Source organism: Cynocephalus volans, chromosome 1 (genome assembly GCF_027409185.1).
Source record: "Cynocephalus volans isolate mCynVol1 chromosome 1, mCynVol1.pri, whole genome shotgun sequence".
Taxonomy (NCBI): Eukaryota; Metazoa; Chordata; class Mammalia; order Dermoptera; family Cynocephalidae; genus Cynocephalus; species Cynocephalus volans.
Genome location: NC_084460.1, coordinates 274,221,557 through 274,236,335, shown reverse-complemented (window position 1 = coordinate 274,236,335; position 14,779 = coordinate 274,221,557). Strand labels below are relative to the sequence as shown.

Below are 14,779 nucleotides of genomic sequence, written 5' to 3'. Positions count from 1 at the left end.
GTAGGGAAGTAATTTTCCTACAACTGGTTAATCTCCAGGTTGAATTTATTTGTTAGTCCAGATCATGACAAAGCCTTATATGTAAAGGTAGTTGACATTTATACTCTATTTTAGATCTTACAACATGCACTTATACCTCCCATCTCAACCCTGAAAATCAGCTATTGTCTTTATTTTACAGGGAAAAAAAAGGCATAAGAAAGAGAAGTAATTTTTCCAAATAGTTAGTAAAAACTAGAGGTAGAACAATGAAACAATACGTTATGTGCAAAAGAGTGCAGTGCAAACAAATACTGATGAAATGGATTCAGAGTAAAGAAAATTAAATATGGGAGTGATGAGAGAGAGTGATTACATACACTACTACCGTCCCCTAATTATCATTAAAATGCTAACATTGTCAAGAAATAGTGTAATAAAGAAAATTTTGAAGACATTCTAGACATTAGAATGCAGATGGGCTGAAACGGAAAGAGAAAAAATACCAGGGAAATTGCTGCCAAGATCACCTAGATTAATAGCACGTCCATCTCAAAGAAACCTGGGGAAATCCAAGCATAGAGCCATCAAATACAGAGTCTGAGGAGACTGTGGGACCAACATCATGGCAGTTCATTTAGAAACTTATTCAGAACAATTGGGATCCTTCTTCCCTTCTTCTGCCTTGCTACTAGATTTTTAGCAGACAGGAAAAGCATTTGTCCCCAATGGTGAAAACAAGAACTAGTCTTTAATGAAAGCAGGTGATGAGTTTTGGAATGGAATTTGGGGGATCCTAACCTGTTCACTTGCCAACTCCATCTCCATGCTCCCCCTGGGATGCCTGCTTCCTGACAGACTGCCCACTTCGCCAGAGCCTGCAGTCAGCCTTCAGTTAATGGGGATACAGACCAACACCACTGCAGAAGAAACTTACAACAACTACCTATGATCCTCAAATTAGTTTTAATGTATGTAGTTTAACATACATTAAAAAAAAAAAATTATAAAATAAAAACCTCCAAATCAAGACACTTGAGAAAATCAGCAAGAAGAATAATAAAAATACATATTAAAAATAATTCTTGAGGAAATAAAAATGATTTGAGGAAGAAAAGACAATTTATAAGTATCTTTCTCAGAGAGATTTGAAAAAATGTTGTGTACTTTAAAAATGAGCATCTTTCCAAAAATGAATTATGAAAAAGTATAAATCAGAAAATAAGGAAGAATACCTGGAAATTTACATATGACTACCAAAATGATTTGAATTGATTTAAAAAAAATAGAATTGGTAGGGCTAAAGGCAAAGTTAATGATACAGTTGATAAAAAGAGAAAAAAAGTCCTAGAATGTAAAATAAATGAAAAAGGGACTAAAAATATTTGAAAAAGGAGACATGACAGATCCAGGAAGGTCCAGCACTTATCAACAGGAATCCTCTAAACATAGAACAGAGGCAGGTATAGCAAGAAAAATGAAAGAAAAGCAGAGAGAAGTTCCTCTGAGTTAAAACATGTAATTGAAAATGGTCTGATTGCTAAATGGGATAAATGATAAAGGACCTTCATCTGGATTCATTTTGAAACTGCACAAGATTCCTAAAACCTATCAGAAAGAAAAAAAATCAAGGTTTTTCCACAGAGAAATGAGTACCTAACTGATATCAGACTTTTATCAATAACACTTGATACTATAACGAAGTAAAACCATGTAACTGATCAAATTATCAAACAAGCATGAGTACTATATGAAGACACTGTATGAAACATGTAAGGATTCAAATTTATCAATGATCGGCCACATATAAATAAATGCCTTTAGAAGAAAATCCAGTAAAATAGAAAGGAAATACAATAAAAGATGACATGAGACAGAAAGCACAGAGCAAAATGAATATAGCCTGGAAGAAGGGTAGGCAAACTATGACCTATGGGCAAAATACAGCCACTATCTGTTTTTGTAAATAAAGTCTTATTAGAACACAGCCATGCCTTATTAATTTAATATTAATTATTAATTATGTCACATTGTAGCTATGACAGAGACTGTATGAATTGCTGTGATGGAGACTGTATGACCATCAAAGTGGAGAATATTCACTATCTGCCCCTTTGTAGGCAAAGTGTGTGGGGCCCAAACAAGAAAGAAATTTGGTGGAAAAGACATTAACATCACTGGATCTCAACACTCAGGATATATTCATTTAAAAAGCAGGAGCTGGGGAGACAAAAGATTACATTTACTTCCCAGTGGTTTAGATAACAATATTTGGTTCAACAGGGAAATATATTTTCAGAATCAACATAAACAAAACACGGATTACTTAAAGTTACAGAACAGAATATAAACATTATAAATCTTGACAATGTAAAAATAATAACATAAATAACAAGTGGAGGGGAGAGGGAGAAACAGTGTTAGAGTGCTAAATTCCTACTTTTTAATGTAGAAAGTCAATAGATACTGTTCAAAGGTAAGAAATTGAAGTGTATTATTTACAACTTAAATGGTAATCAGAAGAACTCTTGGAGAATAGCAATGTTTCAAATGGTTTTCACTGGGATGTTAGATTGGGGATGTGGATAGGGAGGAGAAAGACTTTCATTTTATTCTGGTCTCTTTGTTGGCTTGATTTTTTTTTATTCACCATTAGCAAATATTATTTTAATTTAAAAACGATAAATTTGCCACTCATTCAAAATATATATTATACGCCTTGTCTCTGGTAAGAAGCTTTCAAGGCACTGGGGAAATAGCAGTGGAGAAACCAAAGTCCCCAAACTTACAGACTTTAAACTCTTGTGAAAGGAAACAGAAAACAAACTACCTTAGCATTATTGACATTTTGAGCCAGATAATTCTTTGTTGTAGGGGGCTGTCTATTGTGGGATAGTTAGCACATCCCTGGCCTCTACCCATAAGATCTTAGTAGCTCCTGCCCAAGTTGTGACAACCAAAAATGTGTCCAGACATTTCCAAAAGACCCCTGGCAGAGGGGGCCAGTGGACTGGGGAAAAGGCTTGGCTTTGGAGCCAGCCAGATCTGTATTTTATTTCAAGCTCCACCAATTATTAGCTATTTGTCTTTGGAAAATACACTTCATCTCACTAAAACTCATTTTCCTCTTCTGTGAAGTGGTAATAAAATCTGATTACCATTTTAGTGGGACTAAATGGAGATTAAAAAATATATATTTTTCTTGCAAGGTTTGTTTTATTGTTTTGTGTTTTGATGACCCAGTGAGAAAATTTATGTATTTGGTGCATAATATGCATTAAATAAGCAAGCACTATTATTATTTTAACTATAATTGTAGTGATGATGAGAAGTTGAGGAGAGGAACATGTGGATGGAGACTGTGTGTTAAGGGCAGTGGGGAATATGGAGAAGTCAGTGTAGGCCTTGATTGCTTGGGTGAGGGCCCTGGTTACACTCCAGAGAAGCACTTTCCAATAAAGCTTATTGTGATGATGGAAATGTATCATATATAATATTTGATAAAGATAATGTGGCTACTGAGCAGTTGAAATGTGGCCAATATGTCTAATGAAGTGAACAATTCACTGTTTTACATTTTTATTAATTTGAATTTAAATAGCTCCATGTGTCTAGAGGCTGCCATATTTATCAGCCAGCACAGCTCAAGAGAGCAAAGAAGAGCCACTGGAGAGGAAGAAAACGAGAACGGAAAAAAAGAGTGTTATAGTTGGCCTGGGAAATGAATGTGGTGATGGAGTTCCAGGCAGGGAGACCTGATAAAAAACATTTCAGCAACCCTGGCATGCCCGTGAGAGCATGGGTGAGGGTTGCGGAAAGTAGAATTGGGGAAGAGGTTGGCCACTGCACTGAGAATGCCCTCAGTGGAACCATTCCTATTGGTGTCTGCCTTGGGGCACCTGACCTCACCCTTAACCCTGACTCAATGACCCTGAGGTTATCATTTTCTTTCCCTATACTACTCTTCCATTTGTACATCTGAGATCAGAACTGGAATCCATACCTTCTAGTTCAAAGTTTTTCTTTACAAGCTCTTCTAATTATCCTAATAATAGGAAAATCACAACGCTTGCTTTTTAAAATGTTTTTCCATAGATGTGATTTTCTGAAGCTTTAGTCATTTTCTTCACTATCCTCGATTCTGGCCAAGTTCTTCAACACTTACTTAAAATTCTATGAAACTAAGAACTGAACAATGAATTCTTATTAATCTATTCCTCTGTCAAGCACTTTTTAAATCAATAAGATTACATTTTCTGTAATATATTTAGCCTTATTTCCTTTTAATGAAAGTTTAAAACCATTTTAGTATCCATGCTATTTTTACTAGTATTTACATAGTTCCATGCCATACTAATCCAGGACTCCAAAGGGCAGATGCCCTCTGGGATGCCAGGGCAATCCATTTAATGGACTTCACCACTACTTTGGACAGTTTATTTTAGCAATCAAGTTAGTGCATTATTAAAATATTCAAGATGTAGGACAATATGCTCATTTATCTGCATTGGCTGCAGAGTAGTAGAAAGTAATATCTTTGGAGTCAAAACAAAGACACAAGCCCCAGGTTTAACATTTTCTACTGGAAGGACTTGGGTAGGTCAATTGCATTCTTTAAACTTAGGTTTTCTCATCTGTAATAAATATAATGACATGGTCGACCTTTCCCATTCCACAGACTGTTATGAGCTTTAGGTCACCATTTATTAGAAAATGATGAGTATGACTTAAAATATGGTACAGAAGTTATTTTTTTTCTTTAAAATATAAATGCAACTTCTTAACTAGTTATGTTATTACAACAATTTTATAATCCAAAGCCTGTATCATTGGTATTTTTGTGAGCATAATACAGGAAGAAGAACTAAAAATGCATGCACATATTAAGTATTACATTGCATTTATTACTCCCTTTTATCTCTTGGACTATTCACATTCTTGTAGAGGAAAAGTACAGCAGTCTGGCCAGAGTATATGAATTACTCAGAATCAAGAGTTCTTGTATGATTTTTAAAACTTTTTGATTGCTGGAGCTCATATTTCTGTAAGTACCAATGTAATCTTGGAAAGTCAATCATTTTAGGGGTTTCTGTCCCCACTATTAAAAGGATAGGCAGCCTAGTTATTTTTTCTTAAGATTCTGGAATATTAAAAATTCATGTAGATCAAAATTGTGCTGACCAGTAGCTCTTAGGCTCTATGTGAGAAGAATCCTTAATGCTCATGTGTTGTATCTTCTGTATACACAATCAATGAAATCTTACCATGAGAAAATCCTACAATAAGCAAGAAAATATTTTTAAAGAAAACTAAGTGCAACCATTGCTCATCTTGGAAATAAAACAAACAATCTTCCTGAAAAGAAATATCATGTCTTAAGTTCCTACACATTGTAAAGAAATTCATTTTGATTGTAATGTGTCAACTGGAATAGCTTTGTTTTAACAATTGCCAGATGTGGATCAATGTACATCCGGCTTCTTTAAATGGTCATAATCCAGAGTCATTAACACCAGGAGAGAATCTGAAGAAAGGTTAATTCAAACCATCTGAGGCAGACCCAAATGGGATCCACAAAAAAAAAAAAAAAAAAAAAGAGAATTGATTTGGACTATCTTGAGAGAGTTAAAGAATTTGTGTCAGGAAGACCAGAGATGATCCTGTACTTCTCTGAGACTCTTAGCTATTGAAGTGATGGTGAAGGAGTGTGACTATGGTATTCAAATTCTGGAAATTCCAGCTTGACTATGAAAAGAAGACCAGTGCTATCCATTATAGAAAGTCTAGAGTTAAACACACACACACAAACACCCACAACACTCATCTTCTTAGCTTCAACTTGGCATATGCATCAACAGCATTTACCATGTAGGCAGCATAGAAAGTGCAAAGGTGACTGTGCCATGGCTTCTCTTCTCAAGAACTTTTCCTAAGTGTACATGAAGAAATGTGGTCATCAGTTTAAGTTGACTTCTGTTCATATGAAAGCTACTTTGATATTTCACTAGAATTTTTAATTTCAAATTTCTAAGGACACTGCTTATGCCTACTTGGCTGTTTAAGTGTACACCAAATCATAAAATGACAGTGATAAATTCTAGAGACCTAGTCATGGTATGGTCCAGAGGTGGAACTAGCCCTTTAAACAAAGAATAAATGCTAATGAGGATGAGGACATCACAGATGTTTAATATACGCTTAAGCTGTTCTGCTTTGATGGATGAGTAATGCCATATGTATTTGACTTCTTATTTTCTTAGGTATTTTACAGCGGCAATGTGTGGTGTGAGGGGACTCAAACAGGTCAACGCTCCCAAGTTCCTGCAGCTAAAAGAAAAGACTGAGAGACATAGAGTAGCACTAGAATGAGATAACATTCCTTTAACAGTCTATCAAGGCTTCTTATGAGCACTTAGTGCCTCTGAACCCTGATTGTCCTCAAACACCTGCTTCCTCCTGTAGAGCTCTGACGAATCCCTCAGAGGAATGCAGGCTGCTGTCACCAACAAAACAGTCCACCAAAGAGAACTGATTTTGATGGAAAAATGCATTTCTTAAATCAGAGACTGTCCTTAATAATCCCCTGTGGCTTTCAGCAGTGTCACACAGGCTTGTATTAGGACGCGGGTGGCAAGAGGATGGGATGTGGAGATCCAGAAACTTTGCACAGCTAAGTGTGATGGATGTCATGTGCTAAGGGACCAGAGAGTGTAGCAGGCCAGTACTGTGCTGAACACCCAGGCAGAGAGAAGGTTAAAAGTCCAAGGAAATCATGAAGCAGGAGACAGATCTGGAGTTAAGAAACTGGCACAGGGTTATATGGAATTACATCGCCAAACCTGAGCCACAAGAATTCATTATATGATATAATAAGCATGGAGCACGGGCAGAAAGAATGAAATGCCAGTAGCTCATTAGGGCTGGTTTACTGGATCTTTCATAAAACTGGCTGGAATTGAAAAACTCAAGAGTACAGAGGAAATCCTCTCTCTTACCATCAGCGCAGTTTAAGAGTGTGCTGTGTTGCTGCACAAGGAGAGGAGCTCCCATCAGACTTCCTCATAACAACTGCTCCAATCATTTCCATTTTTTCCTTGCCCGGATGTTTGCCTTCTAACCTTTTACTAATCAAAGCATGTTCGATTAAACAGCAGCATCATTACCTGGGAGCTGGTCAAAATACAGAATCACAAGTCCCTTTCAGACCTACTGATCCTGAATCTGCTTTTTAATAAAATCTGAGTTGACTAATCTTCACTTGAAAGTTTGAGAAGCAAATCTCAGCATCCATTCTTACCACTTTATAACCCTTTCTCTGCACAGCTGTCTAAGTAATTTTAATTTTCTTAACCCACTGATATTTCCTCCCTCCAGAAGGAAAGTTTCAGAAAGGCAGGGAAAGGTCATGGAATTTGGTGTTTAACAAATAGTCATTGAATGAATAAGTGAATTTTCTTCCAGTCTAGGATAAAGTCCAGATGACATGTGAAGTCCCCCAATCTTTTCTTTACCACTTGAAAAGTCTCCCTCTTTTATCTTGCTCTTATCTATTAGAAAGATACAGTCTGCTTGCCATCACACCCTTGTCTGTACTCTTTTATCTCCTTTCCATTAGGACTTTATTCTACAAGTGTGTCTTTCTTCTCCTGACATATGTGGCACCCCTCTTTCTCTGCTCCTACCTTTGGCTTGGGATTTGCCATGTTAATAAGCAGCAAAAGCCTACTGTGGTCACTGCCTCCTTGTCTCACGAGCTTTATCTCTCTTTCCTTTGAGTCCTGGACTTCTTAAGCATATTTTCCTATTGTTTTCATATCCTTATTTACTCATTCTCTTCTCAAGATCTTGTTTCTGACTAGTTTGGAATGAGACCCAGATTCAAAACTAGTCCCCAAACATGTGCAACCTTCTGGGTCTCTGTCCCTTCATTTGCAAAGTGAGTAAAACAGAATCTGCATCAGAGTCAATGCAACAATTAAAGTGTGTGTCACAGAGGATGGCACATGGCAGGTGCTAACATCATCGCAGATTCTCCTTCTTGGGGAAGAGCGGAGGCTTATTTTGAAACCTTCAAATTTTATCTGGCCATAAATTTGACAATATAGAATACAGTGATTCTGTTGTTAGGAAATATCCACTAGAAATAATGTAAACTATTATGTAGGAGTAATGTACCAACTATTCCATTGAAGCAGTATGATGACAGCAAAAAATTGGAAACAGTAGAGTATAAAAATGTCCATTGTCTATGTGAGAGAACATTATGCAGGTGGAAAAATATTACATGACATGCATAAGATACTGCTGAGTGCAAAAAAGGCAGAATTCAAAACTGTATTCTTCTGATACTGATTATGTAAATTTAAATGCAATAGGATGAAAGGAAATAAGCCAAAATGTTTAAAAAGTGTTAACCATAATCTTTGGATTGTGTACTTACAGGTAAATATTATTTCCATCCTATGATCTTCTAAATTTTATAAATTTTATAAAATGTGGACTTAATATTTTTATGACAGACATTATTGAACTAAATAATAAATCCGGCAGTCTTTCATTATTTTCATTTTTCTAGAGAATCTGAGTTTTAGCCTTGTTTTCTATTACCTTCTCTGTCCTCTTCTTTCTTTGCTTTTTTTTAAAAAAAAAATTTCTTCCTTCAACTTTATCAATTCCCGTCCCTCATTCTGTATCCTAAACGCAGGGGCTGCTGAGAGATTTCTCTCTGGTTCTCTTCTCACTGTCTTTTGTGCTAATGTCACCCATGTCCTTCCTCCCTAACCTCCCTTCTCAGCTTTGGATCTACATGTTCTGCAGTCTATTAGCCCAGGCCACCCCATATCCAGCCTCATGTCCTAAATATACCACTCCATTTTTTATTCAAACTCTCATCCATTTATTTCACATTTATTAGCTATCTCCTGTATACAGGACAGCTTGCTAGACACTAGAGATCCAATAAAAATAAAAGAGGACTTCTTTCCTCATGTAGCTCTCAGCCACCTTTCTCCCTATCATTTTTCTAATTATCACATTCAAAGTTTAGAGTCACCTTTGAGTCCTTCTGCTTTTTTTTTTTCTCTCCTATTAATCAACCTGTTGTGCATTTGAGCTCAGAAATATCTTTCATTTTCATGACCTCTTTTTCATTCCCTCAATCAACACCTTCTCTAGGCTTTTCTTTTCTTTCCTGGATTATTCTACAACAGCTTCCATAGTGATGCTTTCTTCAACATGCTCTCACACACAATTCTAATTTACCTCACACAGATCTATAAAATAAATCATCTGAAAATGCAGTTTGGACATAGCAGTCTCCTGCTCAAAATACAGTCAATAGATTCCCATTGAATAGTAAAAAAGCACCCCAAAAACAAAAACCAAAACCCAGAACTAAGCATTGAGTCCTCTTCTAATGTATTAAGCTGAATTGAATGAAATTTTTCTTTTGTAATTCAAAAAAGGGTGAATATTAGTCTTCTCATGTGGTACAACCTAATAGTATTCACGTACATTTCCACCTGTTCCTTCTAAGAGTCCCCTTCCTCTGCCGTACACTCTAGAACATAAAAGAGATCAGTCTGTGCTTTCTGAGCATGCTCACTTCCTTTGATTTTTTTTGCTAATGCTGTTTGTTTTTCCTGGAGCTTCTCCATGGTTAACTTGAATACTTCTATTCATCACTAAGTTCCACCTCAAAGAGATTCATCTTCCATAAACTATTTCCTGTTGAAAACTATGGTCACTAGAGATGGGAAAGGGAGAGAGGGGGTAGAGGGAAATTGGGTAATAGACACAAAGAATAGTTATGTTTTGTAATGATGAACATGCTAATAATCCTAATTTGATCATCACATATTGTACACAAATACTGATAGTAAACTCTGTAACCCACAAATATGTATAATCAATTATGTTTCAATAAAAAAATTCCCTGTTGAGTCCCTTCTCAATTATTAGCAATCCTGCCCTGCAATGAAGTCCCTTAGGAAATTAATCATGTCTCTCTTATGGCACCAGTGAGCCTTGGTGCTACTTCCTTGTCTTATTCTGCTACACCCAACTAAGCTCTGGAAATGTTCTGCTGAACATACTCCTTTGCAAGTAGAGGGTCTGAATACCTATTTGTGTAATCATTAGTACCTTCAGTGATTTTTGAGTTAGTTGTCCTTAAAGCTAAATGCGGTATTTTCACACTGTCCATGATGCTGTTCTCTGCTCGTTTATTTATTTTGATCATTTAAACCTTCTTCTGCTATTATTTTAATTAAAACAAAAAAAACTCTTGCAAGATACAACATAAGTTATTCTATATTTAACACTTGAATTCTCTGGCTAATTTTCTTATATAAATTACACAATTCAACAATACTACTTCAGTATAATGAAATAGAAGATGCTTTATGAATTCATTTATTTTAAAACTTCCTAATCTATCTGTGACATTCCTCCTTGAAGAAAAAATTTCTTCAGGTTAAATATAACATAAAAATATAAAATAAAACATAATATATATAAATATAAAATACACCAAAGCTTGAATATTATAGTTAATTACTTCAAGACTTATTCATTTCTACCATATATATGCACACACCTATGTACATATACTTGTGTGTATATATATATATATATATAAAATCAAGAATATGCAAATATACTATTTTAACCTTATTGCAGTGACATATATATCATTTACATAAATAAAACATTAAGACAATCACTATATGCCAACAAATCTGCTCAAAAAATGTAATAGTTAATGATTAATATGAAGGACTTTGGGACCAGACTTGGGCTGATTGCCCAAATGGAGTCTCAGTTCATTTATCTGGAAAAAGGAGACCATACCTACCTCCCAGGATTATAGGGAGAATTAAATGAGATAACATATATTAAGGACTTAGGATATAGTTAATACAAAAAATTATATTTTATTAAATAGAAATAGATGACAACAAAAAGTAGCATTCTCTAAAGCTATTATGATTCTAGAAGTTTCTTTACAGATTTCTTAAATATATGCAATACCTATCTATCTACCTATCTATCTGTACTTCTTAAATGCTTTTTGTTCATTATGGACTCGTAAGTATGACATCATTTCTCCTATTACGTTTATAGACAGAGAGGAAGAGAAAAGGCCTCCTCCCCTCTGCTGCAGCAAAATCTTGGCCAAAGACACGAAGAGCAATAAACAATGTCAAGCCTAGGAATAGTATTTAGGAAGCATCCATAAGCACACTCATGCTGCAGTTGGGCATTTTTCCCATAGCTGATGGAAGTGAAAGGGGACATTTCAAAAATTTGTTTCATCTCAACCTAAAACCAGAAAAATCCTTTTCCATACAGCCTGAAAAAATGACTGCACATGGTTTATCTGCTTTTCTACCCAGCACTAATTATCTAATTAATTATTATTAATGAGACCTATAATGAATGTTTTGAATAACTAAAGAAAAATGTATCAAATGTCTGTTTCACAGTGTTTAATCTTATGAAAAGCAAGAACAAAAAAGTAATGGGGAAAAATGCTGATGAAATAATTTATCCATTAAATAATAAATATTTACTGAACTCTTCTGGGGCCTAGGCACTATTCTACGTGCTAAAGATATGAGTGAAAAAGATGGGCAAAATAACTAATGTCAAGACAATATTGATTAGAAAAACCATGATATAAGTCCCTGACTCAGAGTCTAATAGTCAAATTCTGTTCTGATTTGATTAACTAACAAACTATTTTAATAAACTATTTTTTATTACATATACTCAGTCAGCATACCCCTAGATGAATTTTAAAATGGCCCTAGAAAATTTAGATACCAAGAGCCTCTTGGAGAGGTTATATGCTACTTCTCCAATATCCAGACAAATTGCAACAGAGCTTACTAGTTCCTACTGACAATATATAGAAGACATTTTTCAGCAGTCAAATAATGATTTCATCCTTTTCCAATTCATACAAATATCCCAAAGTTCAAATTTATATACTGAGTTGAGCTGAATGAGTTTGAAGATAGGAAACTGATTCTTACGTGAAATATATGCTGTATGGATTTAACTAGACAGGAAAATACCAAATAGATTTTTTTTTCACCAAACATGAAATATTTTCACTTGCTCTGAGTGAAACCTAAAGAGAGAGGATGATCTCAAGGGTTTTACAATATCCAGGAGGAATATTAAGTCCTGTTTGGGATTTCATACATGATTCCATTGAGCATTTTCTGAGGAAAAAATGCAATATAATTTCATGGGTCTCTGAGACTAGCCTACTAGATTTTGTTCAATATCTGAAATAATGAAATTTCCTTTTTTAGAACACACCGATTTATTTTAACAAAGTCATTCTCTTATTCAAAAATCTTATGTGACGCTTCCTACACTCTGGAAGGCGGAGGACAATGTCATCTGTCCCTTTTCTCCCACAATAACTACCCACAGCAGCAAGGCTCTTAAGAAGTGCTTGTGGAATGAATAAATTAAGGTTCTCATGATTACACATTGCAGCGAAAATTAACCAAGGACAATGCATTAGTCTCCTTCAACTGCTACAAATATTCATACCCACAGGTATACACTCACACACTCATGGTATTTCAGGGTGAGTAGCTGAACATTCATCATTTTTTAAGTATATTTTTAAAAAACTAAACTTACTGCATAAAATATTTGGACTGATAGTGTTGAGGGGAAATACTATATGGATGGCAAGGAAAGATTTAAAAGGTATTATTGATCTTCTCCTCAGCATGGAAGAAAATGTCTTCCATTTTTTTAAAGGCAAATTACAAACATAAGTTTTGTTGACATGAATACATGTTAAAGTCAAAGATAATTCAGAAGAATTAAAGTAAAGGTAATATCCATAATCGCCCTCTAATATCAATATACACACTGATACTAAATTTGAAAATTAGTATTTTTCATGTAAGGCCCAGGATCAATGAATTCAACTGCTTTCATGGCAAAATAAAAGATTACCTTCATATGCTGTCAATTCCAAATAAAGCATACGTAAAATCAGTTCTTTTAATAACTAACAACCTTTGCCTTTAAATATATCCAGTGCTTAAGATTAAAACATCAGTGAAGAAGTTACAATATTTTATTCTCAAAACCTAACAATACTGAGTCATCCCTGGGCTTTCATCTCTAGCGTTCATTCTACCTGGAAAAAGCAAGCCATTTCCTTTAACCATTTTTAAAAAATCACTTATCAGTAGGATTCCTTCAGATAAAATCATTACTTAATATATTTCTCTTAAATTGAAATGAATGAATTTTCATTAAGATAAAGAACTTGATGTTTTAAAATTCATTTTTACAAGGATGAAATCCAAAAAAAAGAAAAGCCAGACATATTGATATTTGTTAATAACTTGTAACATAGGCAAAAATTATTTAGACATATTTTAACCAAAAAAAGCCTTGGGTAATGGTATTATCTGTATAGGAATTGTACATGCTATAGACAATGAGCAACGTAAGCTTAAGGATAAAAGACCAACCATAAAGAGATTAATTTAAATAAAAACATCCCAATTCTTCCCTGATTCGCCTTCATTTAAACATCCAAAGAAAACATGTGGTACCTTTTAATTTTCTGAATGAGTAGTTCTCAATCAACGCTTCCTCGGTTAGAGACAACAAGCTGAAGAATCTACTGAAACAAAACAAAAGAAAAAGAATACATATAGAGATTTGGTAACTAAATATCAAAAATCGCAACTCACCAGTAAGCAAATGCATTCTTTAAGTCCAGATAATAAATCTATGCCTTGAGATCTGTAGTACAAAAAAAATGCAGTACTTGAAATTTTAGAAAGCTCAATAATGAATTTTAAAGCATTTTTACTCAGAGATCACATAAAGCAGATCCTTTGAAAATCGGATTAAAAATAAAATAAAATAAACCCCAAACCATTACCAGCTCATATGCAGCAATACCACCCAAGTCTAGCCTTTGAGAACTGCTGCAGAACCCTGCTCCAGGAGCATGGTCCCCGGGACTGGCTCTCCGGCTCTCTCACTCCAGACAGACGCAGTCTGCAAGCCACCAGCTCGTGTCTGTGTGTGTCGGGGAAAGGGAAGCTGCAAATTAGAAAAAGTCCCCGCAGTGGCGAAAAGGAAAATAAGGCGAGTGGGAGAGGGAGAGAGAGCTCACTAGCCTCAGAATTTTCGAGAATGATGACAAGCCACTCAGCTCCGCCATCATTCACTGACAATAGGATGCAGCCCTGCCTTACGATTTAGTGGTTTGCCATAGGGGCTTCTGGTACCAAATGCCTGATAGGCATTTTAATTGCTTCCATCCAAGTGTGTCCCCAGGAGTTGAGTCTATAAGCCTATGAATGTCATCATCTGGTCTCCTTTGTGTTAATGCCAGTCACACACACACATCACATACTGTGCTTAGAGAGACAGTCTTCAGGCATATAGGATTACAAACAAGTTAAGCTACGCAAACTGGACATGATTAAACGATAGTTTGTGAGAATTTTATTATCTGCATTAAGGACACCAGAGATTCTTTGATGTTTTGTCATTGGCAGGACATATGATATTTTTTAAACTATCGCATACTGCTTATTTATATTCCAAAATAAATAACTGTGTTCATTAGAGAAATGCATATGTGTACGTATATCTTCCTGTAAAAATTTCAGTCCTCTTGTAACTATGATAATTATGCAGTTGGCAATAATTTTCTTACAACAGTGAAAGCAAAAAGAAAAAAGATTAGGAAACCAGGGTTGAAAAGTGATTTCTGTGGGCAATCTATTTTATTCCGTTT

General features: G+C 35.2%; 1 protein-coding gene across 2 annotated transcripts in view; it reads right to left on the bottom strand.

Annotated features, from left to right (window-relative positions):
* Positions 1–13,647, bottom strand: part of MAP2 (microtubule associated protein 2) — a 142,339-nt gene extending 128,692 nt beyond the window's left edge. For both annotated transcript variants that reach the window (XM_063089498.1, XM_063089507.1), the window contains exon 1: positions 13,578–13,647. The gene's annotated coding sequence lies outside the window, so the exon portion shown is untranslated. The remainder of the gene's footprint in view (positions 1–13,577) is intronic.
* Positions 13,648–14,779: the final 1,132 nt, after the last annotated feature.